Raw genomic sequence first — 21,786 nt, forward strand, 5'->3', positions numbered from 1 at the left:
GATAAATATATTATCCTATATTTTTTCTCCATTTTCAGTTGGTAGCTCAAGAAATAGTTGTCAACTTTTATATATAATTTTCATTATCTAATTGCAGCCCTGGATCCTTGGAACACCAGAGCAATGGTCCTAATGCTCTGTAATCTATTTTTTTGACGAGAATACCTTATTTCCAGTTTTGTACTAATAAGAAAAAAAGGCCCCTTTCTCTCGTCGGCAGAGCTAAGCTTAACTAACTGCAGCCATAAAACTTTGGGAAGTCAATTCTGGTAATTAAATGTCTTTACATTCTTTAAAATGATGGAACGAATTGTCAATTTTCTGCCAGAGCTAGAAATTGCAGATACACACAGTTTCTATTACATTTATTTTGTAATTGAAGAGTGAGTCCATATCAACATACCAATTATTGATGGGTTGAATGGAAAGTTATCTATTACGGTAAGATTTCGAGTTTAAATTTTATCTTTCATTTATAAATTTATTAAATATCGAAACGAAAAAATGTGGGAGTCTTTTAATAAATTATGAGGCCATCTACCAAAAGTAAGCAGTGAGAAAGATGAGCTCTGGTTATTGACCAGATTTGGATGCTATTAGGTCCACCGTGCAGCTGCATCCAATTGCCTCAATAACATATGATATGTATGGGATTTAAAATAAGTAGGCAATTTGAGATTAGGTTCATCACATGCCACATTTATTGGGATTTAAAATAAGTAGGCAATTTGACAAACATTTCACTAAATATTAGATTATTACATATTTATAATGTTAATGAAAATTTTATATGTAAAAAGAATTGTATAAAAAAATAGTAAATTTTAAGTGGAATGATAAAGATGAGATTTTAAGATTTTTGCATTTAGTTCAAGTTTTACTTGTGTGAGTTTTTTTAAAATTTATTCTATTTTATATAGAATATTACGGATAGAGATGAACGAATGTCTAATAAAACTATTTTAACTGTCACTTCATACAAATCAAAACAAAAATATAAAATATAAAAATACGACATTTTAAAAAAATAATTTCTTAATTAAATTCTACACACCAACTCAACCTTAGGATGACATCACCAGCCTAATTTCTTAAAGCCAGCTTATATAACCTTCGTCTTCGTGCACCATTTGGCTGCAGCCGAAATTAGAAAAGCAATTAAATTATGCAGCAGCAGCTTGGATTAGGATAATTATTGGCATGAACTCATAATTGCCTTATTTTTTTTATCCCCTCCACTGCCTGACAACCAGATGTTCCATTAACCTATTATTTGCAAATATATATATACACTGTATCCGTATGCATGGTCCGCACGTAGAAGCCAGACATCATCTGTAACTTGATTAATCCCTGTTTTCAAATCCAATAAATTCAGGGTTAAGGGAATGTTTTGGTTATAACCAAACCACTTGAAGCTGGATTGCCTGAAACAGGACCTGCTGTATTAAACTTGAACATGCAATGCAACCCCATTTGCAGTCATTGTCTGAAAACTGGAACATGTATTTCCAAACACCCACTTTAACCACATACTCAGTAAAAGCCACCATCAACAGGTTTCAATCACATTCAATTCCTCCTTTTTTTCAGTTTTTGGTTCCCATATTTTTATAAATTTAGTACACTCACTTGGTTCAAAAAGGGAAGTCCAATGGCCGAAAGTGGAAACCGACAGCACAGGAGGAAATGCTGTTGCAAAATAGCATATCGGGTCTTAATCATAGGGCTGAAGTTAGGACCTTAAATTACTCAACTGTGGATCTCAAGGGATGAAGAATTGAAGATTAATAATAGCTGTGCAGCAAATAGTTTATGTCACCCACCGCATTAGCTTTGTGAGAAGTGCTCTTTGTAATTAGGTAAAAGAAGTTCTCATTCATCTTTTGGCCTAACAAAGCGGATGGATTGACTTTAGCCTAATACTGTGCCATTCCTTTCATCATCTCTAATAATAGTAATGATTTCATGTTTAATTTACAACTCTTTTCCACAGTGCCAGTACCCTTTTTCTTAACCATATGAACGACAATTAGGAAAATAAGTGTTTTTTTGGTTGCTAACTGGCCGACAATGGCAAGGATTTATACCAGTGAACACCATGTTTAATTGTTTTTCTTCTGCTAGAAATGCCGAATATGTCGGTAAGAGATTATCATACATACTATAAGCTTGTTAAAATGACGATATCATAAATCTTATATTATTATCATCAGCAACTTTTGTCGGTAGATTTCATGGATTATAAGGAACTATCATTATTATCTGTACATATTCAATATTGAACAAATATTTCAAGCAAATGTATATTTTTTTTATGCAATGTTATTATAATTGGAGCTTATAAATTTCCAAATTGGCATTATATTTATACAGTCAAAGTCACTTCCAGCTTTCAACTTGCACCATGCATATCTGCACTGAATTGCTTGGTCCATGTGCAATGTGAAGAAGAAAGTAAACATGACACTTGGGAATGAGCTCGGGAGAGAAAGGAATGCCACTAATTAAATTTTTGTAGGTGAATCTAGAGGTACCGACTTGATCAAATTAGTCCCTCTATTATTAAAAAGAATCAAATAAGGTTAGTATAGAGTTATCATTTATTGTTTAGCAAAATTAATATTTTTAAGGTTTTTATGGTTTTGTAAATGAAATTTTTTTGTTTAGAATTGATCTGCAATTAAACATAACAATTTTCAAGACATTTTTTATACAGTAAATGTTAGCTCTAGTACAATTTGAATTTATTTTATTCTTTTTAATAGTATAGGGGCTAAATTGATCTATTTAATAATAAAGAGGCTAATTTAAAAACTTTTCAAATACTTTAACCATATTTCTACGTCTCTAATTCTATTCAAATTCATTTATTTAAACCAAATTTGACGAAAAAAATTCACTAATCCAAATTTGATTCGCTTTTAAGTCAAAATAATTTACATCTAAATTGAATCCAAAATATTTAAATTCGATCCTCTTAGATTAAATTCATTTTTCTTCTAAGAAATTAATTTAAGAAATACTAATTATAACATAAGTTATTAGTATATATGGGAATATATTAAGGTATGAAGTATGCAGCTACAAATTAGTAAAATGAAAAATGAAGATTGGTGTATTATATATTGTGTTAGGTTATTATAAATCAAAATTTTAATCATAGTTGTAAATCAATCTTACTATTTTTATTTTAAATCAAGCCATTAGATTGAATAAATAGTATCATTTTGTTGAATTTTTTTTATAAGCAAGTTTTCCTTTATTATTAGCCTAGTTTCCTCCTTTAAGCTAAACCATTCAATTGAATAATTCATTTAAATGTTAAATTGACAAATTGGATCCGAATAAATTGAGTGCCCAACTTGAATAATAGGAACCTGATTTGGACTTATATGACTGTACTTGAATAATGTGATTTTGAAATCCGACACTTAATAAATCGAAAATAATCTAAATTCAAATTTTAATCCAAGCCTAAATATACTCAAAATCCTAAAAAGAAGTTGGATTCAAATGGACTCTCAAACGCTCTCCATTGCTGGTGCTAATGATGACATATGAGAACTATTTGAGCCAAGAAGTGTAGGTGGCAGAGGTGCAAAGAAAGTGAATTTTAGGGAGGAAGAACCTCCTAGTGGTGGCTGAATAGAGGTGGACCGAACTGGAAGGACAAGGATGTCTTTCAGGGACAAAATCCTTAATCTCTCTCAAAGACAATATAAACGGTCAAGTGACAGGTGAAGCCGATGATATAGAGCTATTAGAGAGTGGTGTTATTAAGGAGATGGCAGACGAGGTGCCTTCTCTCAATTTTTTTTGAGAGGATCCACTCCTTGTTCCAACGAAGCACGGAAAAGACAATAATTTTCAAACTCCTTGGGAGAAATATAAGGGTTAAATCCCTTTTGAATGAAGTTAGGTTCTGTAGAAATCCTTTTTACCATTGAGTACTCTCTTTCTAAAAATATTTCCCTTTTTACCAACACCAAATGTGACTCTGCCTTAATTCTTTTCTTGGAAATCTTTGAGGCAGCTCTTGTCCTTAATCATGTGCCTGAAACACTCATTATCGATAAACCATACATGCTCAGTAGTGGCCTTTAAGGATTGCTGTGCAACAATGAGAAACTTTTCATCCTTCCTTCTCCAGACAAGCTTCTTCCGCCTTCTATCAATTACAGCTCGAGTTGCAATAATAGATGCAACAGGTTGCTTTCCCCTTAGTTTCTTCAGAAACATGCAACACCTAGGTTTGATATGACCAGGGTACCACAATAGTGACATACAATCTTATAGTTATGCCTATAAGGATTGCCTATGTGGACAATCTCTAGCTTTATGGAACACTCAACTTGATTAGTAGCTACATTGGCTTTAACAAATATTGTTAAATTCACCGTTTTGTCACCTTTGTCAACATACCCCATATCACTTTTTCTCTCTTTCCAACTATAAAAATGTCATCTAATTTTTCATTGCTTGATCCTGGCCTTTTCAAAACAAACTAAGCAACTACCAATTCCTTCAAAGTTGCTTCAAGTTTGGCGGTCTTTGCTAACAGTCCGATTTTCAATGGTACCGAAAAATACAGTTTCGGAACCCTATTTTCGTAAACCAGGTATGTAATTACAAATAGGAATATTTACGAAACTAATATAAAAATATATTGAAGGATGGTTGAGTAATTTTATCGATTTATTAGTTAATTAAAGCTCAAGGACTAAATTGTAAAAGTCCAATAGCTATTGAGTTTTAACTAACCAAATGCTTGAAGACCTAAATAGAAACTAATCAAAGGTTTAAAATGTTAATTAAAACATTTATTTAAATACGTGATGGAGGATGATGATGGTAATGTGTGATTAAAAGTTAAATTATGTTAAGTAAACCATGATTTAATTAATTAAACAAGGTTATTATCATTTAATTAAAGTATAAATAGGAAAAGATAGTGGAATTCTATCATCTTCTTTCCATTCACTACTTTCTACCACAGAAAAAGTTTGGACGAAGCTTTCAATCACTTGAATATTCGGTCATACAATTAGGTATGAAATTTAAGTAATTTTCTTGTAATTTTTACAGATTTGTGATCAAATGAGCTTAATTTAGTGTACCAATTTGATTAATTGTTAAAATTTTAGGGAGTTTCCATTGTTGATAAATTGATAGATATTGAGCTCAGATTATGAAAAGGACTACATTGTAAAGTTAATCTCTTTTGTTTGTTAAGTTTGTAACATTAGGGACTAAGTTGAACAAATGTAAAACTTGTTATGAAATTATATTAGGAATAGAAAGTACAAGGTCTTTAATGAAAGTATGTGAAATCGGGTTTTAATCCGAAGCTAGGAATTGAAAGATATGTTTATCTTGAGTGCATGGACTAAATTGAATAAAATGTAAAATATGTGAGAAATAGATAAATGTGTTTAATTTATGCTCATGCATCTTATAAAATTTTTTGATAATGTTTGGTACTGATTTGATATATAAAATATTTGTATAGATTAAGAATTTGATCAAATAGAGCTAATAAAACAAAAGCAAAAATTATGGATTAGTCCCTGAAGAATCCACCCGTCTTGTATTTTGAATAGGTAAGTTCATACGGAACTTACTATCTTATCTTGTGTCATAAGTATTGCTTTTTTCTTACTTTGAGATATATATATGTTTGAGTATAATTTGAAATGCTAATGAATTTGGCATACATGGCTAGTAATTGATTGAATTAAAATGATATGTGATAATTTACTATTATGAGAAAGTACGTGGTATAAATGTGAAAACCTAAATGATTATAAGGTATGGAAATGTAAATGTGATCATTTACAGGGTATGATATCTAAATATGGGTAGTTACAAGGTATAAACATGTAAAAATGATTGTTTACAAGGAATGGTAATGATATATATATAATTGATGTCTATGTGAACTTAGAAAAAGGTTTGGATATGATTGGCATGCCAGTATGGTCATATGTGCACTTGTAAAGGATATGTGATTGTATAGAGATTATTACAGGTTATATCGAGATCCAGCATCTGTTGCGGACCATCAAGTATTTATGTCTCTATAAAGACTTTGGTGTGGTGGAGGGATGTATTTGAAAATGTTTATACGTTTGATGCCTACGAGCTTTGCATTTCGTTGCATTAGTGTGGTGTAGTTTAAGCTCTTACGAGCTATCTGGTGTGGTGTAGTTGACCCATATATCCGAGTTTGTTTTACTAGGGTTCCACCGGTGAAACATTATAATTGAATTTGGAAACTTGAAAATGTAATGAAATAGATTTGATAAACCAATTTGATATGAAATTCACTTGAAATTGATATAAACTTATTGATTAATGATAGAATATGACACTTAAATGAATTATGTGAAATTGGTTTAAACTTATGGATTGACGATAGAATATGACATTGAATGAGTTATGTGAAATTCGTATAAATTGGTAATGTTTTAAGTTTTTCTTATAATGTTTGATGTGCATTAATACTTATGCTCACATTGTTGTTATTTTAAGTGCTATGTCCTAGCAAAATTTATGCCAAAACTATGGTAGTTATTATGCTCACCTTTGAGCAAGGTAAGTAGGTAACTTTCCATTTAAACTTACTAAGCATTAAAAATGCTTACTTTAATTGTTTCTCCTACTTGTAGATCGTCCACTTGCAGAACTCTCAAAGTCAGATCTTTGTAGACATCACACTTTAGTCGAATCGGTAGAAATTTTTCATTTTGGTTCCTAAGGTTATGGCATATATATAGGGTCATTGTGTTTTGTAATGATCATCATTAATTGTGATTTCCTATGTTGTGTTAATGGCTAAGGCTATGTTATTTCGTAAGTTTCATATATGGTCTAGTACAAGTCTAATTTGATCATATCAATGTCTTTTGAATCCTTGATATTAAAGCTTACATGGACCTTATATGTTTGAACTTGGAAATATGGCAATTTGATAGGTTAAGATTGGTAAATAGCTTGAATGAGTTAGATTTTTTTCATATTATTGGTGCAAATTAAGCATGTATTTTAAATGTGATATAAACTCAATTTGGTATGGTTTGGTTTAATTTGATGCATGGGTGAAATTGGTATAGGCGTGAAATGTTGTCTTGTTGCTTTTGGAAAGGGCATAAGAATGTGAAAATGTGATTGATAAGGCGAAACCAAATAAGGGATTGAACTAGTAGGCAAAGTCGCGACACCAACCTCAACATCATGACATTGAACTCTTGAAGTCGCAACACCATCCCTTGGATGTCACGACGCCAACCCTTGAAGTCGCAACATCAAACCTGAGGTCGTGATGCCCAATCGGTATAGTTTGAAAACTTTACAATTTAGTCATCAAGTAGTGAAGCTTGCTTATTGTCTTGAAGGTCGTGACATCGACATCAACCTGAAAAGTTTTTAAACATTAAATTTTAGTCTTCTGAGGGCCTTGGCTTATCAAAAGAGCTTTCATAAGCTCGTATAAACCCTGACTCAAAATAATGTTATGATATAATGGTATAAAAATCCTGTCAATAAATTTAATTTTTTGTAATAGAGGAAATTGTGATGTGTTTAGATGAAGTTGCTCCGGCAACGAGTGTAGCATCATGTAGCTCAAACTTAATGATCGAGTTAGGCAGATGGTGTTAGAGTCTTGTCACTTGAGGGAGAATCTTTCTCCTAGATCTTCATTGCAAGTGTTTGGTCCTATTTTAACATGGAATTTTCTTTAGTTAATGCCTCATTGATTTTGCATACTTGATCTCATTTATCTAGCATTGTCTTGTAAAATATATAGTGGAATTGGCATCGACATTGTAGTAGATGTCTAAGTTAGTCGCAATTGCTAGGGAAACTTGAGAGGTACAAGCTACAGAGTTGCTAAGATGCTCCTCATCATCTTTTGTTCCATAAAATGAGTCATCATCACTCTAAATTACATAAAGGGGCATATTCTTCTTCTTCTTCTTTTTCAAAGTATTAGAATATTCAACTAGAATATGTTCAAATCCTTAGTACTCATAACATTTTATGCATTTCCTTTTCTCTTTACATGGTTCTTTACTAGTTTCTACTACCTTCCTTTTACCCTTGTTGGAGTTATAATTGGCATAAAAAATCATGCTTTTCCTCATTAGCTTCTTAAATGCCCTGATAAAGTTCTTGGTAAGAAAAGCTAATAACTCTTGTAGATCCTTAACAGTAGTTTCACCTTTAGTTATAATTGGAGATGCAACTTGCAATGCAATGTTCTTGTCTACTTTGCCTTTACTTTTATTAATCCCTTCAAGATTCATCTTAAAGGTTTATGTCGCGAACATATATATATCCACAATTTGAGCTAAATCATACATAACCTAACTTATACATCATGCATACCATTCCATTATACAAGCCAAGTCATTCATCAACTTGACTTATTCAACTACTTTATTTCTATAGTCTTTAGCATCTCAATTTCTTACAAGTTCATAATCACTTATAAACTAACATTGAACAAAGCCCAAACCATACATTAATAGGTCACATACAAAATTCAATACTTAACTTCAAACATACTTAAATATACTACATAATTATCCACTCAAATATGAGTATATGCACAACAAGTGAACTTATATACATGCCACAACATTAGACTCAAAGGTGATGATCTACAAGGAAAGAAAAAAAACTAGAGTAAGCATTTAGAATGCTTAGTAAGTTCAAATGGAAATCACTATGCTTACCTTATTATTTCATAAGCATTTAACCTGCCATAATTTGGCATAAGGATAACTATAATATGGAACTCAAAACATCAATAAGTGAGCATAAGTATCCATATGTATTTGATAACATAAGTAGTTCAAAGATATCATTTCATATCACCAACACATAAATTATCTCAAAGGCATGTTCCATTACTAATCCTTAAGAACAAAATAATTTCACATAGTACATTTTCAATGCCACCACACATTTTAATCCATACATTGTACCAAACATTCACATAATTCAATTCAATGACATATTCCATTATTTAAATTTAGAACTATATCAAATACATTTAATTCATTTACAACTCAATCCAATCAATAATAATTCAATTTGAACATTAAGTTCATTATATCATATTTACAAATTTCCAGTTTTGTTCATACCGATTTGCCCGATGAGCTATAGTAAACAGACTTGGATACATGGGTAAACTACACTGCATCATTTGCTCATCCAAGCTGAGTAAAAATATATCAGGTTACCTGTCTGAACTAAACCTATATCATGACACATCAGGTTACTCGTCTGAGCTAAACCTGTGTCACATAATACTTGAGAATCCACAACGAATATTGGATCTCGTTAACATCTGTAATATATCCCGCACAAGCGCAGGCAATACCCTATTGGAATGTAACCAGTGAGGGTTTGAAGGCTTCAATGGGGATTCTGTTCGTAGGGATCAGCTGTATACAAACGAGAGGAAAGTTAGGGACTTATGGGACCCTAATCGTAAGACTTGGAAAGAGGATAGAGTTATCGAGTTATGTGGCTGTATGTTGAGGGATCAAATATGCAATATCCCCACTTCTCATAATGGCATTAAAGATGGTAGAATCTGGTTTCATAATATGCATGGGATTTACACGTCGAAGTCAGCTTACTCCTGGTCTTTACTTAAGAGAATTGGGTTCGGTCCCCATAGAATTTTTTGGAAAATAATCTAGAAATTGAACATGCTCCCCAAGATCAAAGTTTTTAGTTGGAGACTTGGCTATGATTTATTGCCCACTTATGACAACATTGCTCGTATCAGGCAAAATTTTTCCAATACTTGTCCCAGATGTAATAACAGTGAAGAAACGATCATCCATGTAATGAAAGATTTCTCTGTGTCTCGTGAGATCCTTACTCTTGGCGACTTAAATAATAAATTGTTGGAAGGGAATTATGATCGTTGCACCGACTGGCTAGAAAATTTCCTTTGCGTGTTGGATGCCAAAGTTGCTGCTGATTTCTTCACCCTCCTTCGAAATATTTGGATAATAGGAATAATTTGGTTTTTAATGAAAAGGGGGGTGCGGCTGGAAAGGTTTGGGAAAAGGGAAAAACCCTTACTGATGGTTTCAGAATATACAAAATCCCGGATCCACGTGTTATCCCTCTTATTTGAGCAAATAAAAAATGGATGAAACTACTGATCGGCTATGTTAAAATTAACTTAGATGCGACTATTTCAAACGGTGGTGTGGGGTATGGTATCATTGCCAGAGATTCAGATGGTTTTGTTATAGGGGGATGCTATGGCTTTAAATACAAATAGCTAGACGCAAACTGGGCAGAAATGGAAGCTTTTGTAGAGAGTTTTAAGCTAGTAGCTACTTTGAACGCGCCAAACATTATCTTCGAATATGACCGTGCAAATTTGGTTAATAAAGTCAACAAGAAAAATGACGATTTGACTATTCTCGGTCAATGCGTTAAAAGGGAATGCAGGGGCTTTAATAATTTTGATTCGGTCCAGATGAAATGAGTTAACTGAAACAGCAACCAAGTGGCAGATTTGCTTTGTAATTTGGCTATTAAAAAAAGATGTAATTTGTTTTTTAAAATGGATTATCCTTTGGAAATCCATAACATTGTAATTCAAAATGCTATTAATTGAGTTTGGACCCTTTGGGTCATTTTTATAAAAAAAAAAAAAAAAAAAAAGCCCTATTGGCATGTCGATTTTATCTTAATCATTTACTTAAGTTCACACGAGCATTAATTTCCTCATTTTTCAATATTAGCCCTGTAATTGTTTTCATTTACATGACACACCCTAAAAAATGGGTCACATTTTATGTTTCCATATCCTGAAATCATTCTTATTTATACATTCATACCATGTTTTATTACATAATAACCAATCACCACATAATATTTCAAGTCAGTCTCTATCTTGCCAAATATGTCAAATTCCATAATATTTCATCTATATAGAAACATTCATATATTAAATTAAACACACGTATACACATATAATAAAAATAGGGATAGTAAGTTCCATACAAACCTACCTATTCAAATCACGAAATATGTTGATTCTTCAAGGACTAATCAACAATTTTAGCTTTTCCTCGATTAACTCAGCTTTGATCCAATTCTTGATCTATACAGTTATTTTATACAACCAATCAATACTAAAAATTTTCAAATTATGACATAATGTGAATGTACCTATGTGAACTAATTTTTTTGGTATCCCTAAAATTTTACATTTTATTCAATTTAGTCCCTGAACTCGTGATAGTCATAACTTTCAATTCCTAGCTTCAAATAAAAATATGATTTCTTATATTCTCATTAGGGACCTTATTCATTCTGTTTCTAATATAATTTCATGACAAAATTCACATTTATTCAATTTGGTCCCTAATGTAATAAAGTTAACAAACAAGCTAAATTAACTTTACAGTCTAGTCCTTTTCATAAACCAAGCTTAAAATCTATCACTTCCAAGCCTAATTCTACAAGAAATCAGTAATAAAACCTTTCAAAAACTTTAACAGTTTTATAAAATGGTGCATAGGCTAGCTAAATCAAGCTCTCATGACCTCAAATCTATAAAAAAATTAAGAAAAAGGACCTAAATACCTTGATTTCTCATTGGTTAAATGTTTGGATGCTTGGAAGGGTTTTCTTTTTGTTTTAAACAATAGTAGGCAGTGAAGGCTTATGGAAGATAACAAACTTCCACTAATTTTACTTTATATACCTTAATTAGTTTTAGTTTAATTTAATCAATCTTGATTTATTAGTTAATTAAGTTAGAATTAACTTAACTCAATCACACTTAAATCTAAGTGGAGTGTGTTATCATCATGCATTACCCCTTATTAGAAAATGGTCTATTTACCACTTTATACATTGGTTAATTGTTTAATTCTCCAAGCCATTTATCAATTAAAAAAATCTATAACAATTAGACTTTTACAATTTAGTCCTTAAACCTGAAGTAGCAATTAATTCAGAAAAATTTCTAGACCAATATTTAATATATTTTTATATTATCTCTGTAAATATTCATGTTTAATATTTATGGGCTCAGTTTATAGAAATGGTGTTCCGAAATCATATTTTTCGGTACCATTAAAAGTCATGTCGTTACATAGGATCTATTATACTTGGGTCTTGTCCAATGTATTGCCAGCCTAATTAGTCATATCTATGTTTCTATCTTCTAAGAGTCATCCACTCCTATGCCCAAGGGGCAAAGCATCTCCCCAATTGGACTTGATAGACGGCATATTAGTCTTTCAATTGATTTTCTCATTTTCGATTAAACTAAAGACATGTTTAGGTTCTCTATTAATATAAGTTGTCTTTTCATATTACAATCCGACAATACCGCTTAGTATTAGTTAAACATTAAACAACTAGTGAATTAATATTTGCTTCCATTTTACTTTGCATGCAAAAATCATTAAGTATATTATAGAAAAGATATTAATAGTAACTTTGCCTTTACCTTTGACCGTGGCGTGCAATTCATCTCCAAACGTTACTTGTCCGTGAATATTCTCGTCCAACTCTTGAAATAAGTCTTTTCAGCCACACATGTGATTGTTGGCACAATTTTCAAGATACTAAATATTTTTACTTCATTTTTCACTTTCTTTATAACTGAGGAATACACTAGATTTCACATTTTCTTCTTCTTTAGCTGTTGCTATATGATTTCTCTCCTCCACCTTGAGAGTTGTTCTGTACTCATAACTAAAATGGTCATATTTATTGCAAGTATAAAATTGTATCTGAGATTTATTTCCATGTAGAAATTTACCTCTTTCTCGACCTCAGCCTTGGCTTAGAACTCCTCGTCCAGGGCTTGATGTCTAATGTTCTTCACTTGTTTGGCCTCTACCATATGATTGATTACCTCATCCACGTGTTCCTCATCCTCCTCTATTTCTGCCTCTATATCCTCCACAGTATCCTTCATGATTGCTTGTACCTTGTCCAAAATTATCGTTAGCTCCACTTTCATTGAAAGACTACTTGCTTTGCAAGACTTGGTCCAAATTTCTAGTACCATCATTTGGTTCATTTTATGCTCATGGGCTTTAAGGGAACCCACAAGTCCATCAGTTGATATTTGTGACAAATCTTTTGATTCTTAGATGACAACAACCACATAATCAAATTTGCGTGTCAATGGCACAATATTTTTTCCATTACTTTGACATCATCAAGTGTTTCTCCATCCCTTTTCATTTCATTTACCACCGCTTTAACTTGGGTGACATAATCATCAACACTTTCTGAATGTTTCATTTTCAACATCTCAAATTCAGCTCTAAGGGTTTGTAAATGTACCTTTTTGGCCTTTTTTGCTCCTTGAAGGGATTTTTGCAAAACTCCCCACACTTCCTTTGATGTCTTCGCATCTGAAATTTTTTCAAAGGTTGATTCATGAACACCTTGAAAAATAAAGAACAACGCCCTCTTATCCTTTTTACGAGCTTCTTTCAATACTTTTTTTCTTTGTTTGTCAAAGTCACTTCAGTAACTGCATTTTTCGGCTCGACATATCCTTCTTCAACAACGTCCCAACAATCTTGAGAACCGAGCAAAGCCTTCATCTGGATGCTCCAATTGTCATAATTTATCTTTGCTAATTTCGGGATCTGCGGTTGAATCATATTTTCCATTGTGATGTTGACACGAACCTAGCTTGGATACCACTTGTTAGAAGCGTAATGAAAAATAATAGCTTAAATACTAATTTTATTACACATAAATAACACACAATACAAATATTTTTGTTTCTCTATACTAGCTACTGCTAGTTTTTTTTCACTACTCACTCACAACACAACTCTCACTCTTTTTAGTTTCTTTTTCTTTTTCCTTCTCAACACTCATTTTTTCTTCTTGTTTTTTTCTCAACACACAAACATATTTCAGCAGCTACTATATTTATAGACTTACTAAACTGATTTAACTTTATCAAGCCTTGTCATCTAAGATTATTCAACTGCTGCCATCATTATCCTTATCATTGATTTTTCATAATTCTTCCAGCAAGTTATCATTATCATCATTTTAGTCCTACTGCCACATTAATAATTTTTCAAGCTGCAAACCAATTTTGACAGCTTGCTATCCACCTTGCAAGTTAATCTCTCTGTTGCCTCATTTACATACTTAATACTTAAGAAAACATTAGTAAGCTGCACGTTACTAAGCCATTTTATCTGCATGTTTAGTCGACTTTCAAAGTTAGTTTGATCTTTAACAGAATGGGGGGAGTTTTTACTCACTACCCAACATTCATAAACTGAAGTGACCATGTTTTACAAGCACAACGAGGAACAATGAGGTTTTTCCTTGCATGCCTCCTTTAATTTTATTTAATTACTTGATGCTTGTTTGCTATCACCTGGAACACGTGTAAAGATATTTTTCTTTTTTAATACAAACTCACTCATTATTAGTGCTCAAATTAGAGGGGTTATAAATAAATAAGGCACTTGAGGTTAAAAATATAGGGTTAATATTTGATCATATTATGAATTAGAGAAAGTTATCTCAATAAAAATAAGGTTAAATTATTAAAATAGTCACTTTTGTTTGTCACAGGTTATATTTTAGTCTGTTATGTTTAAAATGTTATATTTTAATCACCTACGTTATCATGTTGTAACATTTTAGTCACTGAACGTTAATTGTCGTTAACGGTGTAACGGTAAGCTGACGTGACATGTTAAATCATCATTTTAAACAAAAATTTAAGGTTAAATTATACAATTGGTCCATATATTTTTTTCGTTTTGAGCAATTTAATTTTTTCTTTTATATTTTTTGAACTTACCTTTTTTTTTTCCATTCTCTTCTTCTTCTCCCTCTATTTTCCTCCCTTTTCCATTTCTTTTAACGTAGTTTTTCTATATTTTTTATTTTTTAAAACTAGTCCTTATACTTTTTTTTTGAACAATTTAATTTTTTTTCTTTTTATTTCTTTATTTTCATTTTTCCTCTTCTCCTTTATTTCTCTGTCTTTTTATATTCTTCACTGCAGAAACATAATCTTTACCCACCAAATAAACCAAGTCATTGTTTCTTTTACATGATTCTTAAATTGAATTTCACTAAAAATTAAATATCAATCATTCTTAATCAAATCTTGATTTGAATATAACCTAATTTTAAAACTAAAATTGGATATAAGTAATCAATATAAAAAACCAAATCCTTAATCAAATCTAAACATAAATTGAATTCTTTATCCAAAATAATTTTTTTCTGTTTCCAAACTTTTATGAAATCTTGTAGATTATTTCTTTCCTTTTTTTTAATTTTTTGACGAATAAAATTAAGCAATCAATAAAATTGATCTAAACATTCCTGGATATTCCCAAGCAAGCTTGATTGAAAGCCAAGCATGGATGAATCGAAGAGAGAAAGGGAGCATAAAACCAAACTGATTTGGGTAAATTTGAGGGTAAGTTTCATATGGTGGTCGTTTTAGTCATTGAAAATGTAAAGCTCGATTGAAGAATCCGTGAAACAACATAATTTCGAGATGGCGAGAATGTTGTAGGTAAGATAAATAAGGTGGTCATGGGGGTCAGTTTGGAGGTTAAGGGAAAGGGCTCAGAAAACTTTGTTGAGGATGGACTACCATAAGTCACGACTGGCAAAGCCTTCGAGTGAGGCGAGCTTGTGGACTAGGCCATTGATATATCCAAATTGGTTCGTTAAAGCGATGATAGACAATGAGGGTTTGTAATTGTGGGGTGAGAATATGTGAAACAAGTTTTATTTAGTTTCAGCTTTTGCCTTTTCTTTTTTCATAAACATAAAAAAAAGCTTTAACAAATAGAAAACATAGAAAAATGTTAGAATTAAGTGACCCGAATCCTTTTTTAAATCAAATACAGTGGTAAAATAAAATAAAAGTAAAATCCCTATAGAATTATAGTTCTTTTTATTTTATTTTTAGAATAAGGTTTTTTAAACCTTATTAAACTCCATCTATTTGAAATTGATTAGAATAAGGTGTTTCAATCTTACTAGAATATGGTTTTACAAGCCTATAAATAGACATAGTCTACTCCTATTGTAATTATTCAAATTTGACAGTGAATTTTCTTCTCCTATGCTTGTGGTTTTTTTCCCGAAAGGGTTTCCACGTAAAATTTGTGTGTTCTTTATTTTTATTTTTATTTTATTTATGATATATTATTATTACCGACATTCTATTTTTACAAATTGGTATCAGAGCTTCCAAGTTGTTCATCTCAATCACGGTAATGGCGTCTTTCAAGTATAAAATTTCGCTGTTGGATTGCAACACCAGATTTGCATTGTGGCAGATAAAGATGCAAGCATTTCTTACATAGATGGACTTAGAGGAAGCCCTGCTAGGGGTAGATAAGATGCCTTCAACATTGACAGAGGAAGAGATGAAGCACAAGGACCGAAAGGTGTTAACACAGTTACATCTACATCTGTCTAATGAAATTTTGTAGGATGTGATGAAGGAGAAGACCGCCACTGGATTATGGAAGAGGTTGGAACAAATATGTATGTCGAAAACTCTAACTAGTAAGCTACATATGAAATAGCGTCTTTATGCTCATCATTTGGAGGAATGTGCGTCTGTGCACGACCACTTGACAGTGTTTAAAGAAATTCTCTCAAATTTGGAGGCCATGGAGGTTCTATATGATAAGGAAGATCTAGGGTTGATTCTACTTTGTTCATTGCCCCCGTCTTATTTAACCTTTAGAGATACAATTTTATATAGCCACGAGTCTCTCACAGTTGATGAGGTTTATGATTCTTTAACCGCGTATGATAAGATGAAGTATCTTGTGGTTAAAACCGACTCTCAAGGAGAGGGTCTCATTATTTATGGGAGACAAGATCGGAATACTGATGATGATCGTGGAAGGACACAAGAACAGAATCCTCGCGATAAATCTAAGGGTAGATCGAAGTCTTTAAACAGAAGCAAAACTTGTAACTTCTGTAAGAAGAAAGGGCACATTAAATCTGAGTGTTATAAGCTACAGAACAAGATCAAAAGGGAGGCTGCAAATCAAAATGGAAAACAACCAAAAAATTCTGGTAAGGCTGATGTTGTAGAAGACTACAGTGATGGTGAACTTCTAGTCGCTTCTGTCAATAATTTTAAAGTGAGCGAGGAATGGATCTTTGATTCAGGCTGCACCTTCCATATCAGTCCCAATCGAGATTTGTTTACAACTTACGAAATAGTGTCTGAAGGTGTTGTTTTGATGGGAAATAATGCTTCATGTAGAATTGCATGTGTTGGAACAATTAAAGTTAAGAAGTTTGGTGGAGTTGTCAGAACACTTAGTGACGTACGACATGTTCCAGAATAGAAGAGAAATTTAATTTCGTTGAGTACTCTTGATTCAAAAGGGTACAAATACACTGCTAAAAGTGGGGTTTTGAAGATTTCCAAAGGTTCCCTCATTGTGATGAAAGGGTAGAGAAAGACTGCCAAGTTATATGTTTTGTAGGTTATACTGTTACTGGTGATGTAGCTATCGCATCCTCTTCCTTTTCAGATGATGATATTACTAAACTTTGGCATATGCGCCTAAGGCATATGAGTGAGAATGGCACGGCAGAATTGCGCAAAAGAGGACTTCTTAATGGGCAAGGAATTTGCAAACTGAAGTCCTGTGAGTACTGCGTTTTTGGAAAGTAAAAGAGAGTTCTGATCTGTGGGGGCCATCTAGAGTGCTTTCAAGAGGTGGAAATAATTATATGCTAACTTTTATTGAAGATTTTTCCAGAAAAGTGTGGGCGTTCTTCCTAAAGCAGAAAAGCGATGTGTTTTCGTATTTAAGTCTTGGAAAACCATGATTGAAAAATAGACGAGAAAGCAAATAAAATACCTCCGTACAAACAATGGCTTAGAGTTCTGTTCTGATGAGTTTAATAAACTGTGCAAGTCAGAAGGGATCGTGAGACACTTGACAATTCGTCATACTCCACAGCAAAACGGCATTGCAGAACGAATGAACAGAATGATCACGGAGAAAGTTCGATGTATGTTGTCAAATTCCAACTTACCAAAGTCATTTTGGGCCAAAACAGCCTCTACTGCATATTTTTTGATCAACCGATCTCCATCCATTGCCATTGAAAAAAATACTCCATAAGAGGTATGGTCTGGTAATCCTGCTGACTATTCTGATTTACTGATCTTTGGTTGTCCTGCGTATGCTCATTTTGATAATGGAAAATTCGATCCGAGATCTATTAAATGTGTTTTTCTTGGTTATAAAGCTGGTGTAAAAGGTTATAAGTTATGGTGCCCTGAAAATAGAAACGTTGTGATTAACAGAGATGTTTTTGATGAAACTGTTATACTACCTAACTTATCTCTTAAAGACTCTTTCAATAAAGAAAATCAAAAGCAGGTGGAGCATCAGATTAATCTAGAATCTACAACAGAGTCGACTACTGAAGTCAGTACAAAAATTTAAAATAGAGTTGCTTCTTCACCACAATACTCTATCGCTAAAAGCAGAACTAGAAGATAAATTAAACCTCCAAAGAAGTATGCCAAGGCTGATCTAGTTGCTTATGCTTTAAATGTGGCTGAAGATATAGATGCAAACCAAGAGCCATCTAATTATTCTGAGGCGGTTAGTTGTGAAGACTCAGAAAAGTGGATGTTTGCTATGTAAGAGGAGATAGAATCACTACACAAAAATAAAACATGGGATCTTGTGAAACTTCCTAAAGGTAAAAAGGTTGTTCGTTGTAAATGGGTGTTTAAGACGAAAAAGGGGACTCCAAGAGTTGAAGAACCCAGATATAAAGCAAGGCTTGTTCAAAGGGCAACAGTCAAATTCCAGGAGTGAACTTCACAGATGTGTTCTCTCCAATTGTGAAGCATAGTTCGATTCGAGCTTTGCTTGGTATTGTGGCCATGCATGATTTGGAGCTTGAGCAGTTAGATGTAAAAACTGCATTTTTGCATGGAGAACTTGAAGAGGATATTTACATGCAACAACCAGAGGGTTTTACAGTCTCAGAAAAAGAGGACTATGTTTACTTGCTGAAAAAGTTCTTTTACGATTTGAAACAGTCGCCAAGACAGTGGTACAAGAGGTTTGATTCCTTTATGACTTCTCATGATTTTAAAAGAAGTAGCTTTGACAGATGTGTTTACTTTAAGAAAAACAATGATGGTTTTTTTTGTGTATCTACTCCTTTATGTTGATGACATGTTGATAGCAGCAAAAGATAAATGAGAGATAAGAAAGGTCAATGCCCAACTAAGTGAAGAATTTGAGAAGAAAGATTTGGAACCAGCAAAGAAGATACTTGGTAAGGAGATTCTCAGAGATAGAAAAGCAAGTAAATTGTACCTAAGTAAAAATGGGTACATTGAGAAAGTTCTTTACAGATTCAATATGCAAAATGCTAAGCCTGTTAGTACTCCTTTAGCAGTCCATCTCAGACTCTTATCGGTTTTGTCTCCACAATCAGATGATGAGATTGAGTACATGTTACATGTTCTATACTCTAGTGCAATGGGATCTCTCATGTATGCCATGGTTTGTTCACGTTCGGATTTATCATATGCAGTTAGTGTAGTTAGCAGATACACGGCGAATCCCGATAAAGAACATTGGAAAGCAGTTCAGTGGGTTTTAAGATACTTACGAGGTACTACCAATGTTTGCTTATAGTTTGGAAGAACTAGAGATGGAGTCATTGGGTATGTTGATGCTGATTTTGCTAAAGACCTTGATAGAAGAATATCTCTCACAGGTTATGTCTTTACAATCGGAGGTTGTGCAATTAGTTGGAAAGCCACTTTGGAAACTACAGACGCTTTGTCTACCACTGAAGCTGAGTACATGACGATTACTGAGGCTTGTAAAGAAGCTATTTGGTTGAAGGGACTCTTTAGTGAACTCAATGAAGACCTTCAAATTAATACAGTATTTTGTAACAGTCAGATTGCCATCTTCCTTACAAAAGATCAAATTTTTAATAAGAGAACAGAACACATTAATGTTCGGTATCATTTTGTTCGTGATATTATTCATCGTGGTGATATTGTTGTGAGCAAAATTAGTACTCATGAAAATCCTGCAGATATGATGACTAAGTCACTTCCTATAACCAAGTTTGAGCATTGCTTAGACTTGGTTGGTGTTCATTGTTGAAGTTAAACCCTTAAGAGGTTTTATGGAAGAGGTGGAGAACTTGTTCGTTGAGAGTTCGCGATGAAGAACTTGTTCATTAAGAATTCATGTCAAGGTGGAGATTGTTAGAATTAAGTGACCCGAATCCTTATTTAAATCAAATACAGTGGTAAAATAAAATAAAAGTAAAATCCCTATAGAATTATACTTCTTTTATTTTATTTTTAGAATAAGGTTTTTTAAACCTTATTAAACTCCATCTATTTGAAATTGATTAGAATAAGGTGTTTCAATCTTACTAGAATATGGTTTTCCAAGCCTATAAATAGACATAGTCTACTCCTCTTGTAATTATTCGAATTCGATATAGTAAATTTTCTTCTCCTCTGCCTGTAACAACCCAAAATAGGGTCTAGTCGGAACAGTGGTTTTGAGACCACAAACCCAAAGTAGAAATATTTAATTTATGATTGTTTTAGAGTCTATGGTATGTTTGGGTGATGGTGTGCAAATTTTGTTAAGTAATTTTTATCGATAAAGTGCCTAATTTTATTATTGGGATTAAATTGTATTAATTGCAAAATATGAGTTCTAGAACATAAGTACTTGTTTTAAATGGGGGTTTAAATTAGAGGTCTTTAAATGGCAAATAGACCATCATATTTTGTTATGGACAAAACTAGTCATGGAAGCGTAAAAATTGAAGGTTTAGTAAAAATGGCATTTTTGTCATTTGGGTGTTTTAAGGCATAAAAGACAATTGAAGCCCAAAAATCTGCTCATTCTCTTCTCCATGCTGCCGAAATTTTCAAAAATCCATGGCTAGGGTTTCAAGTTTTCAAAGTTTAATTGTAAGTGCATTTGAGTCCTGCTTTTAATGTTCTTTTTATTTTTTAGATCCTAGAAACTTAACCTTTCTATTTTTACCATTTATTTGCATGAAAAATGAAGTTTAAAAATTGACCCATGCTAGATATTTTTGCATTTTTATGTTTAATGGTAGAATAAGGGTGCACGAGGTTAGAAGAACGATTTTTGCTAAGTGATTTTCGTTGAAAATGGTTAAAACGGGTTAATTAGTAAAAGTTATAAATGCTCCTAAAAGTGTGAAAGAATAATAATTTGAGGTTGCTTTAGAAGAGAAAAAGGTTCGGCTGACCTTGAATGTTATGGAAATTGAATAAAAATCATATTACGAGCCTAAGGGTAAAATTGTAATTATGTAAAAGTTTAGGGGAAAAATTGTAAATTTTCCATTATACGATTTTTGTATTAAAATGAGTAATGTGAGTGATAATTAAGTGAAATGTGACATTTTAGATCAAAGAAATCGAGATTTGGACCAAGTACGGGGAAATGTCAATCAAAATGATCGATTCGCGTTGAGGTAAGTTCATATGGTTAGTCTATAGTGATTGATTATTAAATTTGAATTGAGATGATGTATTATTTTATATATATTTGTTATTTAATCATGACTTTATGCAAGTATGAGATTAGATTGAAGGATCAATAGTGAGAAATGCAGGGTCAAGTGCATTCATACTACAACTCGTGATGAATTGACGGAAAGGACCATGGTTGGACCATGGCAGTGAGTGTG

Source organism: Gossypium hirsutum, chromosome D04, assembly GCF_007990345.1.
Source record: "Gossypium hirsutum isolate 1008001.06 chromosome D04, Gossypium_hirsutum_v2.1, whole genome shotgun sequence".
In the NCBI taxonomy this organism is placed as follows: domain Eukaryota; kingdom Viridiplantae; phylum Streptophyta; class Magnoliopsida; order Malvales; family Malvaceae; genus Gossypium; species Gossypium hirsutum.